The sequence below is a fragment of the Periplaneta americana genome, chromosome 6 (assembly GCF_040183065.1).
Source record: "Periplaneta americana isolate PAMFEO1 chromosome 6, P.americana_PAMFEO1_priV1, whole genome shotgun sequence".
NCBI lineage: Eukaryota > Metazoa > Arthropoda > Insecta > Blattodea > Blattidae > Periplaneta > Periplaneta americana.
In genome coordinates, this window is record NC_091122.1 from 92037438 (window position 1) to 92055426 (window position 17989).

At 37.3% G+C, this 17989-nt stretch overlaps 1 protein-coding gene across 19 annotated transcripts in view; it reads left to right on the forward strand.

Moving 5' to 3' along the window:
- LOC138701496 (protein bric-a-brac 1-like) overlaps window positions 1-17989 on the forward strand; it is a 354692-nt gene that overhangs the window by 201741 nt on the left and 134962 nt on the right. The window lies entirely within an intron of this gene.

Sequence of the window (17989 nt, forward strand, 5' to 3'; positions counted from 1 at the left end):
CTCATCAGGTGAACAACAACTTTGTCAATCTAATAATGTATCTCGTATGTGGCACAATATTAAACCCATAATTGTTTTGAAGAAAATTTTTCATGTCTATTGTAATGATAGCTAGAAAGTTCCTATCGTAATTCCGATGTTGAACTTGGACTGTAACGCAACCGGAAGCATAGCAGCACGAGACGTCAACATTTAACGAATAATAATCCGGAAAAAAATAAACGTGTCACATACTCCTTTTTGCACAATTGTTTAATAACAGAGGAGTTTATTTTTTTGGAATCATGCATAATACTAATATTACGTAAATAATACAATAATAACAGAATAGCTCACTTTGTTTAGAACCTAAACTATTGATATAAATTAACAATATTCTTCTATTCACGATTACACAGCTCCACAGAAAGCCACTAGGCCTATGTGTTCTTTATGAGAACATTGTGTATCGTCTGTAGCGGGCGCGAGCAGGTGACCTCTATACTCCTCTCTGTACTCATCTGAAATCTACTGTTTTGGTACGAACTTCCTACCTATGGTTATTAACGTTTTTTAAAAAGGCGGCAGTAGTAGTAGTTTACCCAAGTTAGTTATTGCTCACATCATGCTCAAGACGACAGCACATACGAGTTGCCGTAGTTGTAACAGTCTTAAAACATTGGCAAGTTTTCTACATTATTTTCTAATGAGTAGGCCTAGAATAGTTTATAATTTTGGCAACTTAGGCTACACACTTGATTCAGATTGCCTTTTAGGTTCATATTATAGGCTAGAGTTGACATGCATTGTACCTGTGATTTACAAGTACATTATTCCAGATTGTAATGCCATTGTACGATACAAAATTCCGGGCGACAATGAGTCTCAGTCGTTGATGTGACAGGCAATGTGAGTGAGGTCTAAAGGTAATCGTCCACGATGCTAGTTATATAGCGCGCAATTTTTAATAGCTTAACAGAAATATCACATCACGTTTACACACAGTGCCAGAATAGCACGCTGTTTGCAATTTTTTGTATAGCACTTGAAGCTGTTAGGAAGATCTTGCAGCACATGTTTACATGTCGCTATGGAATTCGCGCTGGATTCTCTGGTGCAGGAGCGTTATACTTGACCTTGTGGCATTGACAGTCACAGTGTAGCCTTACTCGTTCACGTGTCCATTGTAATTATTTTTCCATTTTGACCTTAAACAAATAAAGTGAAAATGTAAGACAAAACGTTCAATAAAATAGGAAATATTCTTGATTATACTATATGCCTATGCACAATATCAGAACCATTCCTACACATTATATATCAACCTCATAATATTTAATATTAATGGGTTGGTGCAGGGCTGGGCGATTCGTGTTAGCTTGAGCGACCTACAGGTACCTGGCTCATCCTACTCCCGCAGTTGCACGCGTCATAGAAAGTATTGTCCCTCCCATTGATGGTTAAACGCGCAGTAGCGCTCAGAGACTGAACGCACGGACCTGGGAGTGTGTTGATGTAAATCATAAATATGATATAGGCTATAACATGGGCCATGTTTCAAAAAGATATTTATTTCCAGATACATGTTTATAGGAACTTTTTTCTAGTTCAGACCTATATTACCGCCTATAAATATATGCTATACTGTTTAAACACTATATATCATATACTATATAATAAATGAAGATTTAGGTCCTACATTATATAAATAATACAATATATTATCATTTATATCAATACTTAGAGTATTTTCTATTTCTTCTGCAGTTTTTCTTCAATAAACACAATAGAATATCTAGCACCGTACAGAAGACTTGCTGCGCCAGCTGCAATATTATCTAACTTGATCATGCCAGAAGAAGGTAGCGCCAGACTTTCCTTAACGCTGTGTACTCGGCGAAGGATCGTATTGCAAGCCAGAAGTCATTTGTGCGCTTTTTCCTCATAGCCTCTGCAATCTAGCAGCTCGCTGTGCAATAGTGACCTTGCGCTGGAAATTCATTGTAATGGACAGAAAACTAGCTCCGTGGACAAGTGGCGTTGTGTGAGGAGAATGCTTCACCACTTCTTGAGGCTCTGACCCAGTAAACTTAAGGTATAGTGCAGGAGAAATCTTAACAACTTCGCCCCATTCCACCGAGTTCCGAGTGTTATTGTTATGACTTTCGTCTGAGTCTAAACAATAACACACTGCCTTATCAGCATACATAAGCAGCTGGTTATAACTGTAATCGGTTGTAGGAAAAAGCCGATGTTTTGATTTCAAGTTACGCATTATCGTCCCACTCAATAGGTTAACGTCGGCAGTCCTTTGATACTCATGTTCGAGGTGTGTGTATGTACGCAGAGACAGTCTTTTGGATCACTGGAGGGAGAGGTCAGCAATCAGGTCTTATCTTCATCTTAGAAGCGTGTCGCGTATCGGATGACTTGTGATGAACAAAACAATCGGTCAATACTGCGAGGAAGATCAGCGAATATTTTATTTGCTGTACAACAAACAGTTTATAACTGTGGCGACGTTAATCATTTGAGTGGGACGATAATAAACACTGTTGATGTTCAATGCAAAGCCGACAATGAAAGCGTTCCCATCTTCGCCAGTGCTTTGATATGAATTCTATGCGTAGTTTTGGTTTCACCAAGTTAGACTGGCAGAACAGGCGTTCTCCCTCAATATTCAAATACGAAAAAGAAGTATGACCATAGCGAACATAAAAAATTATTATAGTTAGGCCTGGCAGAATTTTTGTACTGGTACACCTCAACCCAAAAACATATACCGCACCACTTAACAGCGCCAAGAATTCGCCAAAGGAAAGATAATGCAGGGGATTATCCAAGATGTCATTGATACGTTATGAAGGGTTGTTCTTCTAAAATTTTGAAATTGTACCAAGAAAAATATTTTCTTTATAATATTAAACATGTCAAAATATTGTAAAATTAAAAATGTTTCCAGTACATCTTAATAAAAACATTTAAAGTGACAAAACGTAAAAATCATTAAATTTGTCGCCAAATGATTAATACAAAGTCCAGAAAAGTTGTTGGTCGTTATTTCGTAACTTTTGTCGTCAGACACCCCTCAAAACCGCCAGATCTAGCGACTTGTCGCTAAAGTTGAATTTTTTAGCAAGGATTCCATGACATAATTTCTTCTTCATGCATCGTTTCTAACTCGGAAATGCAGTAGAATCACTTTCAGTATATGCTATGTGTATATGTGATCATATTACCATGTGAATTGAATCCTTATATTCTGTGTCATAAAATCTAACCTGTCTTAATGTTTGCTGGTTTTTTCTCTTGATAGAACGCCATTGGTCAATTATACACAAATGACATCAGAATACGTAATACCGACTTTACATATTGTTATTGACATACATATCGATATGCATAACCGTTCCCGTTCTCGGTTTATTATGAATCTTTACGTTCATGCCCTCCGCTTCCAGTTCTCTTTCCCCGTTTATTGTGAACCGCCTTTAGCCGGTCTCGGTGATTAGCGGGACGTTAAAACAATAAAGCAAACCAACCCTACAATAATACACAACCAATTTAAAAGGCTCATTACTAGGGAACGGAATTTGGAGTAGTAAAAGCTAGTATTGGCATCTACACAGTCATTTGTTTACAACCCTTTATACCAAGTCCTCCCCTCCATGACATACTCGCAGGTCTCTAAACGTCAACAACAGGTGAACGGGACAGTTGTCGCATAAGAACTTCAACATGCAGGTTTGCAGTTCAGAGTAGTGAAGTGCAGGTACAATGTCGAAATGAAACCAACTAACAATACAGTATTGAAAGACTATATTTGTAAAACCTCCAGATCAAGTATCAAAATTCAGGAAACAATTCCCGAAATTGTCGCTTCCCCCATGTCCAGTTCCTACGAGATGGGGGTCATGGTTAGAAGCTTGCAATTATTACGCACGTCACCTCCAATCTGTGAAGAAAGTGGTCCAGTCTTTCGATACCGATGACGCGGCTGCGATTCAAATACGCCAGGAACTGCTAAATGATGAAACAATCGAGAAAGAAGTCACGGATATTAAGTCAAATTTTGGATATTTACCGGATGCCATTATTCAATTAGGAAAGTCAGGAGTAGAACTAGTTGAGCAAATAAATATTATGAGGACTATTGTAAATAAACAGAGTGCAGTAGAAGGTGAAATAGGAAAACGTGTTGGTGAAAAAATGAACAAAGTTTTGATTAAAAATGATGGATACAATATTCTTAGTCGGATTTCAGATGTACTAACAAAGACGTGCCCCAATGACGTCATTCAACATGTGAATTTAATTGACGTATCTTGTTTCAAGTACTCTCTAATTGTCTCTGCAGATGGAGAGCGGAGTTTTTCCATGTTACAAAATTTCCTTCCTTGCAACAGAACAAAGTTGTATTTTGAAAATTTGAAAATAATATTTACAATTTATTATAACAAGGCATAGTATTAATTGAAAATGCCATATCGTTTGGATCTACATATTCAGACGCGAGTTCGATACAGAAGACAACTGTCTATCAACATCAATATGTCCACTGACACGCGAAGATGCAGAGGTTCATATTTTATTATGTATATTTGTAATGTTGTTTATTGGTGTCTTGTGCGTTGCGAAGAAAAGCACATGTAGTTCAAAAAGAAATGCAGATTATGTATGTAGGTCACTATATGTCATTAAACTATTCCATTTGTTTATTCTGAAATATATTTACAGACGTTGCGTGTAAGTTTGTATGAAGTGGACTGTACTCTTCCATGCGCCGTGACGCAGCTCGCTTGACAGTCACTGAGCTACGAATATCTATACTACGTTTCACCATTCTTTATAATACTCCAAATCCCTTTCCCTGCTCATTACTTACCAATTATCAAATGAGGTGTTGAAACTGCCCTCCTTCATTCTCCACACATTTGGCATCTCTTTAGGAAATTATTCATCACTCGCTGTAGTTCATTTTTAGAAATCCGGACAATTTCCTGACAAATTTTATCTTTGAGTTCTTGTATGGTGTGCGAGTTAGTCTTGTACATGACATTTTTTGATTTACCCCAGAGATAATAATAATCGCAGGCTGCTAGATCGGGAGACCGAGGGGGCCACAAATCACTACTAATAACTCACTCTTGTGGAAAGACATTGTGAATTTCTCTCATGGAAAATATTCGCTGTGTGAGCAGTGTGAGTCCTGTTCAAAAAAATACATGATCATGCTCCCTGTCGGTTAATTCTCTGAAAAAAGGTTAATTTGTTATTCACGTAACAATCAACTGTGTTCTAAAAAGAAAATTAGTCCTATGATTCTTTCACCAATGATGCGCACCTTACACCAATTTTATCATCATGGAGGGACACTTTATGTACGAAGTCAGGTTTATAAGTACTCCAGTAACGATTGTTTTGAATACACACACAACCATGGAAGTGTAACCAGGCCTCGTCCGAGGCCTATTGTCTATTGTACACATTTTCCAGAATCCGCTCACAAAATGTGCGCCTACGTACGGGATCACCTGGCTGAAGAGCAAGTACAACAATTGATTATTTTATAGGGCTTGAAGTGCAGTAAGTCCCACTTGTGCAAGATGACGAGTTTTTCTAGAAGAATTTTCGAAACTATTACGAATGTCATGTAATCTTTTAATCTTTCTTCGATGAGAACCATACACTGCTTTTTTGGTTTCTTAGGTGGACACTTCCAGTTTCCTGAATTTTATTGTAAAGATTGTGGACTGTTTACGGTCTGGAGCGTCTACACCCAGGAATATTTCTTGAAACCTCTTCGAACTTCACGAGCTGACTGGGTTGACCCATATGAATCGTAAATAAAGACACGCTGTGCCGCTGTAAACTCACAAAGCGTAATACACTTTATGTATACTAGTAAACAAGCAGGCTTGCTACTCCCTCCAGTGCGCGGCAAACGAGAGGGGGCTCGGTCATAGAAAAAAACCCCGAGCCAAGGGGGAAGCATAACTGATCGCACTGTACTACTACTACTACTACTACTACTACTACTACTACTACTACTACTACTACTACTACTACTACTACTACTACTACGAAGAATGTCCTAAGTCGGCGCCAATAACAGCATGGCTTGTTAAATTTAAGATGGCTCTGTTTGGAACCTGGATTGTTATTGTCAATTGGTTGTATAATGAAACAGTTTATTTTGGGAAATGTAATATAATAATAATAATAATAATAATAATAATAATAATAATAATAATAATAATAATTCGTGGTGCTGCAGCCCGTGAAGGGCCTAGACCGACCGGCCGGCTGCTGGCCTCACGCCCATATGCCGAAGCACAGGTGGACGATCATCCAACCAAAATGGAGGTATCGTGTGGTTAGCACGATGATCCCCCCCAGCCATTACAGCTGGCATTCGCAACCGGATTTCGCTACCTATCATAGCTCTCCAAGTGCATCACAATGCTGGGTGGGCACCGGTCCCATACATTGGCCGAAATTTCGTGAGAAAATTTCTTGTCATGAGGACACGAACCAGCGCGCATTCCGTAACGCGAGTCCTAGTTAGGATGCCTTAGACCACGACGCCACGGCGCGGAACATTTTGGGAAATTTACTACATTTAACTAATTGATTTACTAACTTTAATCGATTTACTTAATTAAATATTCAAAATGTGCTCCATTGTTGGCTAGACAGTAATACAGCCTATTTAGGAATTCATCTATATAGCATTACCATAGTATCAAAACCATACATAAATAACATAAATCAAACTTCGGCTTTTTATTATCCACTATCCTGTTTTAAATCCTAGTTCTAATCAACAATGATAACAATGCAGGTTTCGAAGTGACGATAGGAAACAAAAGATGTGAGAACAAATAAGTGAATTGTATAAACAATGGAATGGTACTCTTTCAAATTTGTCATAATATGGGGATGCCATTTGAAATTTTAAAGGGGAATAGAAGAGTGAAGGGGTGAAACCTAAATGCGATTAACACTGGTTTTAAGCTTCCCCTCAATACCTAAATTGACGTGTTTTTTTTTTCGCTTAAATTAAATTAAATTAAATTGAGGTAAATACAGTAGTTATTTAGCCTGGAAAGCTTTGTAATGAAAGCTCTGTAGTGCATATGAGAATTCTTTCGTCCTATGTGAATTGTTGGTGGTATTCACTTTGACATACACCTATGTTTGTTATTGAGTCAACTCTTCTGCAAAACCATGTAGATATAATGAATTAAAACGTGCATTGAAATACGAATTTAAAGATTCACATCCATTTGTTGTTCGTCCGATTTCCGCTGATTATGCTACCGGCATACCAGGAGGAAAATATCGCGCTATAATCTAATTTTCAGCCAAGTAAGAAGAGAATTTCATTATGTTCTCCATTCCCGTTTTGAGATTGAAGAAGCATCAGATCAAACGCAAATGGCTCCAATTAAAATTATCCCGACCACATAGTGCAACTAATGTTGTACGATAGAGACTTCGTTACTGTACTCGTATACCAGTTCTGAAGTCTGTATTCTTCCACCAAAATTTAGTCAAATGAAATCTGCAGAGAACTATTTCAATATCTGGCCACACGGTTTTCACGGCAATATGGGTAGTTATTTCAAGATCCGAAATTATAGCTGTGGGCTCAGATTTCTTATTGAGCAACTACTCTCATATGAATTACTGTTCCATACGATTCTCTAGTTTTATTAAAAAGGAGTACCAGTAGTGGCACATAGTGACCATTTATAGAACCATGAATGATAAAGTAGAGGGGGAAAAATAGCGCAGTATTTAAATGTTCAATCAGCGTACACCAAAGAGCATGTTACTAAAAAGTTAAAGTTAATGCTACAACTAAAAAATTATACCGCTGGCTTTGTCATTATGCAGTGCAAAATTTTCACCTTGGTATGAACATTTAAGCTAGATTCATGTTATGAATTTCAATGCTTCACTAGCAATTTGGAATATTTTTTCCTCAAACTAAATACATTAATTTTTTTTCGCGTCAGATAATTAATGTTAGGAGAATTATACAATAAAAAATAGCACAGATTGCACTACTTTGCCCAGGAGTATAGGCTACTGTAGATATACAGAGTTGGGCAGATAAAACCGGCATTGATAGGTACTAATGATTTGAAACAAACTTTAAATGGAATGAAAATAAAATGCATTTACCTTCATAATAAATGTTGGAAGTGCCCTCCATCTGCATCTAGACACTTCTGTGCACATTTTAACAGGTTCATGAAAACACGTGTCAATTCCTCATGGGTGATAAATTCATTAATTCGGCGCCGAAAGTTGAGGAGTCCGGACTGAAGGAGTTCTGTTCCTTGTTACATTTTTGATGGATCCAGTCGTACGCCATTTTCGCACCAAATTTTGAATGCTGCTTTTCGCTGGTACTGAGCGAAGAGGATATTTGTCTCTGAATAATTGTTGTGTTTCCTTAATAGAGCTGGTCTGTACGTACGCCTCCACAATGAATATTCGCTCTGGTATTGAATAAGTCATGCTTATTTAAAAAACAACTCTTTACATGTGTTTAGAACGTCTGACTTTAAAAGCAACTCTTTACATGTGTTTAGAATGTCTGACTTTTAAACAGCAACCAGAAGAGGTTATAAGCAACAATGGCGCAACAAAAATGACACAAAACACGCGGAAGATACAGTATAGCCAACATAATTACATTTTCAAGAAACAAGAAAAAAAAGAAAACAATACCCTACATCAGCGGTTCCCAAACTTTTTCAGCCACGGAGCCCTTTTTGAAGCAAAATTTTCTCCTGGAGCCCCAAGAAATATTTAGTTATTATTTTTTATCTGTCTATGTTCTATGAAGCATATTATAACCTCGTGTACACAAGATCCTTCGCACAAGCCCGTACGGCCATTTGTGCTATAACTATGCATAGTTTGAAACTTCAAAACAAAAATAATACTACCAATAATAAAATAGTAAAACAACAGTTATTATTGTTTCTACCGTTATCATTATCACAATTATAACTAATCTAACTTCATACCAAATTTCACAAAAAATAATAAAAATAAAATAAATGTAAGATATGAAGGAAAAACACAGTGAAACACACACACACATATATACATGCATGCATGCATACTTACATATATAAAAATTCATTTCCTTATTGAAACTACACCAAATAACCCAAATAATAAATATAAAGGTAATATATAAAAAACCATACACACGCAATAAAATACAAATAGAAAAAAGACACAATAAAAAAAAGAACATTATCCTCTAATTACCTCATTCGCTCAGTGTTAATACTACTCATTACAACACTAATAAGTAACACTTCCCCTTATTTCCTCCGCTCCCTCCCCCTCGGTCAGTTCCACCCTCAACTGTCGAACTTTTGCCATACATTTTTCCACACAGTCACAGAATTTAGCATTATTTAATAATCGTATGTTGCCAAGTGCCCCCTGCTAGATGTAATGAAGGACTCTGACAGGAATCGTTTCCTCAGAGAGTCTGTGGCTTCACACTCCGATAAAATATGGTGTGATGTCTCGCCTCTACCGCAAAGAGGACATATTCTCGCCCCCTCTTCGTTGACGAATTTAAGTGCCCTCCAGGCTCCTAGACGAAACCAGATTAAGCATATTATACACGATACATATACGGAAGTATGAATAATAAGTTATATAAGGCTACATTAATAAACGAAACAATAGTAAAAAAGTACTGAAGATAATATTATTTAAATCTACAAAATTATATAACAAGTAGTTAAGATATTTAAAAACATATTACAATGTTACATATACACCCGAAGTTAATGTGAAGAATATGCCTACTTCTTGCGGCAGAGTTTGTCAATGTCCAGTTTCATAGAAGTCAGTTGAAGACATAATATATCGTCTTCTGCGTCCAAACAAGCTCGATATTTTGTTTTTGTAGCCGTGTACCTCGAAAAGGTTGTTTCACAAAGGTACGTAGTACCAAACATAATACCAAAAGGCGGTAAGAGAAATTTTGCTTCTGAACTTAACATCAAAAGATGCTTCCCTAACGTAGCCCAAAATTCGAGAAGTGGTTTGCCTGACAGTGGCTTTCCGAAACCATATCTATACGGACCTCATATTCTGCCGCAGTGAGGGTTGCTGGTTTTTACTTAACTGGAAATGGATCTGCAATCCACTCACATTTCTTTAGAATCGATTCATGAGTGTCCCTTTGAAAGATTTTTAGTTGGTTATTTAACGACGCTGTATCAACTTCGAGGTTATTTGGCGTCGATGAGATAGGTGATAGTATTTGGCGATATGAGGCCGATGATTCGCCATAGATTACCTGGCATTCATCTTGCGGTTTGGAAAAACCTCGGAAAAAACCCAACCAGGTAATCAGTCCAAGCGGGGATCGAACCCGCGCCCGAGCGCAACTTCAGACCGGCAGGCAAGCGCCTTAACCGACTGAGCCACGCCGGTGGCCCTTTGAAAGTATGACTTCATATTTTGAAGAAAATTGTCAAGGTGTTCTTTCATTATTGCTATAAATGAATCATTCATTTTTATGTTATTTTCTTCTATAAAGTTTGATGTCAATGAGAAACATGTCTAGTCCTTCTCGACGCTTTCCATGTAGAATCCTATCTTTTTCTTCAGCACGGCAATTTTGTCATTAGCATCGAATATAGTCTTCCGTTTACCTTGTATGGATGAGCTAAATTCGTTCGCTTTTGAAAAAATGTCTGCCAAGTAACATAATTTGCACAACCATTTCTGATCATTCAAATAATCTGCTAGGAAACTGTTTTGGTCGTTCAAAAGTGAAGAAACTTCCGTTCGAAGTTAATGTAAACGGGGCAACACTTTACTGCGCGACAATCATCGCACTTTAGTATGTAATACTAATAACAATGACTTGTGTATACTTCCCATATTTTCACACAGGATTTTGAGTAGCCTACACTGCAAAGGTCGTGCCTTAACAAAGTTGATAATTTTGACGGCATTGTCTAGTATACCGGGGACAGAACAACTAGAGGCTTCAGTGACGTCACTACAGAAGAATCTACACACAGCAGAATTGTTCGTTGCACTACAAACTGAAAACTTTGACCATCTACTTTCACTGATCCAACTACGCTCTCACAATACAATAACGTCTGTTCAGAAAATGTTTTGCAGCTGAATGGTACCGTATACCTGCTAGTGCGGGAGGAGGGGGTGGTCGGACAGTAAAAGTAACCGTCTCCAAGCTTCTAGATGTTCTGTCCCCAGTATACCTGCTTTATTATCGCTGGCATTTTATGGTTGCGAGGGCGTGTTGGTGTAGTACATAATGACTACTTGTGCAGTTTTTTTTAACTTTCTTTATCCTTATAACAGTGCCAGCAATAGGACTTACCATGGCCTTTGCGCCATATTTGCACACGTCAATGCAATTGTTCCACGGTATCGAGTTTTCAATGAAGAAAAAAAATTCAGTACCACTTGTAGAGGATGGCAATGGCTTTCAGAACAAAATATCTTCATGAAAGAACTTGAAAATTCATACCGCACAAACGTCATTAACACAGCTAATCCGACAACGTCCATGGATTCAAGTTGTAGCGAAAATTTTGTTTGATTAATACGGGAAATTATATTTTTTACATCTCTTGATAGATTCTGGATCGATTATGCGCAGTGTTATTTGATAAGGTTAAGTTTGCAGTTTTTCGTCCACCATGCACTTCACTACCTTCACTAATAGTGGTTTCAAAACAGTTTCAGCAAGGGTGTGAGGTTTACCAGCAAGAGCCAGATCATGACGAACCAAATACGACGCTTCCAGTGCTTTCTCATTATTTGTCTTTACATGAGATAAAAATGTTGTCTGAAATGCATGGAGTTCCTCACTTTCTTTTGAAGTAGTCTGCAGTTTTATTTGTGAATTCAGGATGAGTTTCGAAATGCCGTCTAAGCTTGGCAGGGAACATAGAATTATTGGGCAAAACTTTGTTATATATCACACATTGTGGAAGTCAATCAGCAAACTCAGTGAAATCCATGTTCAAATTTGAATCACAATATTATACTTCCTTTCAATACCTGTACACTAGGCATCGTAGACTCTGAGGCAGGATCTTGTTCAGCATATTCTGAACTCAATTCCGAGGAATTCGCACTATCTTCTTTGAAAGTAAGGTTACAGTTGTTGTTATCTCCCTTTGATTGAGCATTGGTTGATGGCTGATGACTCTTAGGTCTTGGGGAGCCCGTCTTAAGCCACAGTTCCATTTCAACGAAAGTTTAGCTAACACTTGTGCAATCAAATTAATATGCAGGTATATATATTTTTTGAGGCAACGTAACAGTCAAGAGATTGTAGGTTCCACATACCACGAATAATAAACGCTGCCTGCCAGGTATATAAAACATAAAAGAAATTTCGAGAATTATCGAGTACTTGGCAAGCAAGAAAGATCGAGATAGTTCCAGTGACGAGTAAATCTATTATTGCTACTTCTATGTAGCAAGAAGAACGGAAACTACTTTCTGAGAAAGTATTTTTCGCTTAATGGAAGTAGTTTCTGTTTTTACCGCTAGAGACTAGATGGAAGCATAAATTTTTGTGATCTTCATAACTGTCGCGGACGGAGCCCCTGAGAATCATTCGCGGAGCCACAAGGGCTCCGCGGAGCACACTTTGGGAACCGCTGCCCTACATAATTTATTTTCCAAATCATATGACATGAGATGGGGCCGGTTTTATCTGCCCAACCCTGTATCATGCATAGACTTTCGCATTGCAATACCGCTAACTGCTTGGTGTTTGTGGACGTCCTTAACATGGTTATAAACTAACTCACTTATTACAGTATTTCCTGTTGTATAAAAATTATAATTTTTTATTGTATGAACTTTGTTTGCACTTTGGAACGCACACTTTTATTTCACTTCACCACATAGCCTAACATTAAAGTCATCTGCTGAGGGCTGACATTATAGTAGATAATATTAGGCTTATGTACACTTGGTCAAAATGAAAGTAGCCGGTCTCTTGAGCAGCGAAAATTTTCTAAGTCCCTTCTGGTGAGCGCGCAGTTCACTACCGTAATCTCCGTGCGCCGCTATAGTTAACTGTGTATTGTTAATATTGTATATACCACTGCCACCGGGTGCTTGCCCACTTGCAGTGTAAATAAATACATACAAGAACTCCATAAAACAAGGCGCTGATTTGGGCTACCTCCACAGCATGCTTCGAATCTCCGTAGTGAATTTTTTGTTTTGTCCTCTCTTTTATTTTTACAACTCCTTTTAGTATAATATAGTCAAATAATTTTGCTTATGTTAAGTCATGTTACTTACAGATAATTATAAAATTTGTGAAAATTTGTGGTTATAATTTCAGCAAATCAGGATATGTTTTGTTATCAGAATTATGGTTTTTCTTTCTGTTTACAATTACTACGTTTAGGCCCTGATGATCACGGATTTAGATTATATTCCCTGTAGCACAACTTGCAAATTAATTATTGTCAATTATTTAACCGTCAGCATATTATTTACTGAATGTTCCTTAGGGAATAGAGTGTAAAGCATCAGGAATTAATAAAATAATTAACACAGCATTTTAATATGAAAGCCCCCAATTGTCGTCTTTGGTGTTACTTCCATCTAACGTCAAAAATTTCTATTAACACGAAAAAAAAAAAAAAATAAATAAGTATTCTAAGGATTAAAAAATGATGAAAACCTGTTATATTTTCACTGAAGCATTTAAAAGGTAAAAAAAAAAAAAAAAAAAAAGTTTAGTAACTCCACTAAGATTTGAACGTGCAACTTCATGAATTCTTAGCTATCGCTCTACAAACTACTCTAAGAGTTTTACTGCAGCCAAAATGGCATTGTAATGAGCAATGGTCGTATTCCACTTGAGAACCTGTTATACAATATGTAGTGTTTGTGTTACAATATTCACTGTTTAAACACTCTGAACGATCTGTTTTAAATCTCGTATATGAATTATTTTCTCGGAAGATTTTAGTGTTTAAAAGAATATACGCAATCTTTTGAAAAAAGTCTGTTCCGAGCGCTCACGGAAATACCCGATTCGAACTTCGTCTCTCAGACGCCGGCTACTTTAATTTTGACCAAGTTACATAGATACTGACAGTTCTTACTGATTCGCTGATATAGCATTGGTATAGTCCAGTGGTTCCCAACCTTTTGAGTGTCGCGGACCCCTTAAAGTTTCTACTTCATGCTGGCGGACCCCCAAAAATATTTTGCATAATTTAAGCCATAAATATGTTCTACTCATTACATATTTTCATAATGTAGTGAATTAAGTATTCTTAATGAATTGGTAGCGATATTACATTTTAGTTTTAGCTTTTGAATACAATTTCAGCCTGAGAAAAATTAAATTATTATTTTCTTAGGCTTGTCGTAAGGTTGTTATTGGGATAGTTGATATTGCTTTGTACCTGGCAGTTTTGACAAATTGGCTCAATTTGTAGACACTCTTAAATCACAAGTTTAGCTCAACACTAAATTTGCATCTGCAGTATATCAATTCTTCATGGAGACCAACAGAAAATGTACACTGAACACAAGTATGGAGATGAAAATGACGTTTAAGTGGTGTATTGTAGATCGGAAAACATGGGGATACATAGGTGAACGCAAATAAGATTGCAACAAGGTCGTTGTGAGAAACACGATTTTTAAGCTCGAGTCAGAAGATAATAACTAACAGCTTCTCATTTTTTTGACGGATGAATTATTTTTTGTTCCACAGAAGAGTTTTCTCCCAATTGTTTTTTCCGTTGCAGGAAGGAAAATATTCCCTTAATTTTAATGTTAATAAATCAAGATTTTCTTCATACTTCTAATGATATCGAACAAGAGTTCATCACCATTTATTGCTAAGAAGTTACTTAGAGTGGAAAATTAATGGAATTTTCGATTGACAACACAGCTAGACCACACGTGTAATTTCTTTATCATTGCTTCAGTCTTATCCTGAACGGTAAACACCTAAAGCTGGACCTTGAAAATTGAATTCCAAGAATTTAAAAATCTAAAGTAACAAACAGGTAAGCTAGACATGTAAGCTAAGAGAAGTCTCTCAGGTGATCTCATTCCTGGTAAACTCTGTATCTCATAAATCTGACACAAGCAAACAAATATTGCTTCGAGCCGAGAAAAATCAGAGAACGCGAAGAAGTTAAGTTTAATTGAAATGCCATTTGAAAAATATATCTTGTTTCTGCGGACACCTTTCGAATTACTTTCCCCTGGGGGAAAAGGTGGTGGAACTCTGTGTAGAATATATTGTAGCGAACGGGGAGATGATTACTGTTCAGTGCACGGCAATTTTGTCGTTTTTAATCATCTTTTGGTACATCTTTAAAGACTTTCAAGGCTAAGCGGAGTTCAAAGAATAACTGTGTTAAAACATATTAAGACAATTCTCGGTTCCGTGATGTTGATGAAAAATACAACAAAAAGGTGCCGCCCCGGCGCGTTCCGCTGGAAAAAAAAAGCACTGGATATAGGTATAACAAAACAAGCGCTGACTGAAATGCTGTCACAGTATTGATCTTATAGTTTTCATACAAACTGTGCAAATAATAAATAGTGCAATTTACACCCTCGAGTGCATTGTAAAACATGAAAAGCAGTGCAGTTTACATGTTGGATTACAGAGCACTGATGCCATTACCCCCACCGATTACAACTTCATCAATGTTGTGTATGAAACCATATCATGTCTGTGTCGTGTGAGCATGAATAATTTTGTTTGGGAATGTGGTTTTTCGTGACCATATTGTTCTAAAGCATTTAGGAAAATATAGACTACTGTTTGCAAAATTTTTCTAGCAATACAACCTCAATTAATTCTCAGTATTTGTTCAAGCTGCCATGAAATGTAATTGCACTATTCAGTCTTTGTAAGCAGCCTACAATGGTAGGAAGTATTGAATAAATTATTATCATTTAAATCTCAGAGATTGGAGAATAACGGAAAATAACCTCACTTTTACTGATGTCTGTTGTGTAGGAGTCCATTTAATACATATTATGTGAATATAGCTTTACTTTTTGTGGTTTCGGTATAGTTAGGCAGGTTCTGTTAATTATTGAAACCAATATAGGCTATTTTTCTGAATTTACACATTTTTTTGTCATTATGCGAAATATAAAGAAGTATTTGTTGTTTAATCAACTGTCCGAAGACAGATCTGAACCTCACAAGTGCTATCAACAAGGCACCACTTATGAGGCAACTAGGCCAGGAGATAATGGGATAGAGTGGCCAGTTCCTTTCCCCCTCCATTGCATACATCGCCGATTAGCTACATATTACACTAATCAGACTTCAGATGCATACAAACAATTGTTATTCCTCTGACATATATCGTGAGATATACTGCCTGATAATAGATATACATATCAGCTAAAACCTCAATCAGAGGCAGAAGTAATTATTGCGATGCAAAAATATCGACTTCCAAGATTCTCGGAAATACACTTTCAGCACTTCCGATATAGAAAAATTGGTTTTGGACATGCTTTCTGTGTACAGTGTTTTTCCTAAACTATTGGACAGGTTTTGTTAATTTTTAGTATGTAAGGTTAGTCAATTTTTTTTGGGGGTGGGGGAATGATTCCTGTGAAATGTAATAACTTGGTAACAAGATTATGTCCGTTTATTGGAAATAAATACACAATGACAGTTTGTTTCAAAAGTCGGTAGGCGATGTCTTCTTACTACCGAATTTTGTGTTAAGAAATTTGAGAATTGATGAATGTTTATATTTGAAAATTATTGCCCAGAACCGAACATTTTTGAGAACATAGGCCTGTACTATTTTTATTTAAGAGAATAAATGGCGCCGTGAAGGTGAATATTTTCTCATGCGTGTTTCACGTACGTAACACTTTACTACTTCGTCATTTAACAATTTGCTTCAACTATCAGAATTCACAGATAAATGACGGAAGACATATTACTTTTCACCAAATAGGAAATTGAAATTTTTGGTTTTCCAAATTGAATACAAAGGTACTTCTTTTGTAATTAAAAGATAAAACACATCTGACCCCATTTTATATTGTACATTTGAAGTAGATATTTTTATTTACAAAAGGTTGGATAAAAAGTAATGGAACAGTTAGATACTTCTGACATGGCTTTATTCACAGGGGTACAACATTTACGTACCTTCAGTATAGTCGCCCTCTTACATATCACCCTTTTGCCAAATGTTTGGAAGGGGTCGTACATCATCAGCGCGTCCATCTTTGTTGATGTTTCGTATTGACCGCCCTGTAGCATGGATAAGTTCATCTCTGGTATTGTACCTGGTCCCTCGCAGTGGTTCTTTCACTTTGACGAAGAGGTCGTAATCGCATGGACGCATATCAGATGAGTATGGTGGATGTTCCAGAATCTTCCATTGCCAGCGGCGCAAGCAAGAGGTCTTGACAGCAGCAGCGGTGTGACTCCTTGCATTGTCATGAAGAATGATGTGGTTCTGTACCACCGAGTATAGTCGTTTTCTCCTGACTGCTGGACGATGGTGGTGCTATAGGAACCTGCAGTAATAGTCCGCGTTTACAGACCTATTACCCCATCAATGTCATACGCTACAATGAACATCACCTTCACAGCACTTTGTGTAGGATGTACTTTCTTTGGAGAGGAGAACCGGGATGCTTCCATTCATTTGATTGCCGTTTCGAGTTTGGTTCGTACGAGCGAGCACAGGTTTCGTCCATAGCGACGATTCGTCCAAGAAAATCGTCACCTTCCCTTTGGTACCAGTCCAACAAGGGCTGTGCGACTGCATAGCGGAAATTTTGCGGTAACCCAGAAAATGTCGTACAGAATGTGGAGCACAGTTTTGTGACAACTCCGCTGCTAACTCACGCGCAGTCCACCCAATAGGGAAGCAAGGAGTTGAACTGTGTTGTTCTCCACGTGGGATCATTCTGTACGGAGGTTGTCCTG